Genomic DNA, 2,579 nt, shown 5'->3' with positions numbered 1-2,579 from the left:
ACCAAGGCCCTCGGAGTTGAGAAGCTTTGACGTTTCCGGACTATGCTTGGACTCTACGACATGCAGAGCTCGAGGGGGAGTGTTGAGATGTCGAGCTCTACATCTTGAGCTGGCATCCACTACGGGTCTTGACCACTTACGACATTTACTCACTAGCGCGTTAGGTGACCGACACGGAGGATCTCTGCCAGTGATTCTATAGTTGGAGTACACTTATAGTGCCAGCCTAGTACGCTTCTAGGGAGTTCACTATTAGTGACCGCATGTACATATGTACTACTTTTCAATTTTAGCACTTAGTCATTTTGTACTCTCTTTTCTGTACGAAGAAGAAGAAGCTTTCCATCTCTGTGTGCTTTGTGCTTGTCTTGTGTAGCTCTCTTGCATCCTCATTTTTTACAGTTTTGAGTGAGGGTTTTGAGTGTAGAAGCTTAGGGACAGGTGTATCCTAGTGAGGGGATGGTGTTCCTTAAGTTTCGTACAAATCTGGCATGATTAGGTGAGTGTGGCTAGGTGGTGTAGTTGAGAGTAGTGAGGTTCTTGATTGTGGTATAGTTGGCCTTCCAGAGTGTTGTATGTGTAGGATGGTCTCAACCTGACAAGCTAAAGAGATTTCCTCCGTGTGCCTATTTTGTCATCTGTGTCCTCGATTGACATTATGTTGATCTAGGTAGTGTTTGCATGCACTTCATGGGTGTGTGAGTCGCTCCCGTCCAACATTGGCGCCGCTTCCGGGGACACAAGGACCTAAGTAGGTTTCCTACTAACACTCGTGTGATGGTTGCTTGATTTAGTTTCGGCTAAAGAAAGCGTTTTTCTTAAGTGGATCCGGAAGAGGATATTCTGCGATCAAGTGGATAGCCAAGAAGCGTGTGTCTTGCCGAGGGTCTCCGACTAGATAGGTTTAGTTAGGATATGTGTATTAGAGTAGTTGTTGGTGGTCAAGTGATTTGTGAGGTGATAAAAGCGTTTACTATTCCGTGTGTGGTAGTGAAGCGTTTTTCTACTCATAGATGCAAAACCCCATATGATTTGTAGGAGTAGCTTTAGGTAAGTGATCCGATTTTGATCTAGAGCTATTCAGCATTGAATTATTTTCTAAAGTGCTTGATTGCATTTGAAATCACAGAAAAGTTGCTTTTGAGGGTAAAAATGCATTAAACAAGCTTTTGTGGATATTTTTGTATGACTGACTGATGTTGTGCATATAAAAGAGCATCTGCAAGGGTTCTGTGAAGAAAACCTGCAATTCTGTAAACATAGACATCCTATGCGTAGGATGTCTCAAGGGGGTTCTGGAGACCAAATTTGAAAATTTTGACTACACCAGTGGGTTCAGAGGGTACGTTTTACCCTAGTAACATATTGACTTGGGTGTTTTTCCCTATTTTTGTTGACCAAAAGCCAAAAGGCGGAGTCAGAAAATGTAAAATTTCAGAAAAGGTTTAAATTGAGTGGTTTTTGTATGTTTTTGCAATTGTGAAGCATACTTGCACTTGCTGAGAGCATAAGGAAGCATCAGGGACACTTCAGTCTGAAACAAAAAGCAGTAGGCATCCTACGCGTAGGATGTCTACAGGGTGATCTGGTGGAAATTTTGAAATTTTGAGTTGACCAGTGTGTTCAAAAGGTAGGTTTTACCCTATTTTCACCTGGAAAGTGGAAATTTGACCAAATTTTGTTAGATCAAAGCCAAAAGACGAGAATTGCCAGACATCCTACCCAAATTGTGCCAAGGCATAATTTTTGAGACCAAACCATAGGATGACTCCATAGGCATGTTCTAAATGTTGTATTGAGTGCATGTGATAAATTTCATCTCATTTGGGTCAGTGAAAGGGAAGATTGAACAGACTTTAGCATTTTTGACTGAAAAAGGCAAGAATAGCTAGTTTTGGGGTCTTTTGACATCCAAACTCAAATCTAAGCATAGCATTGGGTTGCTGACATCAAGGGGAAGCTGTGGGACAAGTCTGGGGTCAAACAGGACAAAAAGACATCCTACGCGTACGCGTAGGATGTCTTCTGTGTGATTTTGGACTCTAAACAAAATTCTGAGCATACCACAGTGATCAACACCTTAAGGAGAGTCTGTGGTTCAAGTTTGGGTTCATTCTGAGTAAAAAGACATCCTACGCGTAGGATGTCTACTGCATAATTCTAAAACCAAAATTCTACTGTGACCATAACATGCTGTCATATAACCTTAGATAAGCCTCCTAGGAAAATTTGGTCCAGTTTGGAGTTGATTTGTCTTGGGAATTCATCAGAATAGACATCAGGCTTCTGGAGCAGATTCTGGATCATTTGACCAACCTATAGGTGTCAGAATCAAAAAGTAAAAATAGCTGTGAGTTAAGCACATCAAGGGGAAGCTACAGTGCAAGTTTGAGCTGAAACAGAGCAAAAAGACATCCTACGCGTAGGATGTCTCCAACTTGATTTAGGACTCCAAACCAACCTATGAGCACACCACTGTGATCAGCACATCAAGGAGAAGCTGGGGTGAAAATTTCAAGTCATTCTGAGCAAAAAGACATACTACGCGTAGGATGTCTCAAGGCCATTTTTAGGTCCAA

Source organism: Adiantum capillus-veneris, chromosome 15, assembly GCF_014529385.1.
Source record: "Adiantum capillus-veneris isolate H3 chromosome 15, ASM1452938v2, whole genome shotgun sequence".
Classification (NCBI taxonomy): domain Eukaryota; kingdom Viridiplantae; phylum Streptophyta; class Polypodiopsida; order Polypodiales; family Pteridaceae; genus Adiantum; species Adiantum capillus-veneris.
This window is presented reverse-complemented; position numbering follows the sequence as displayed.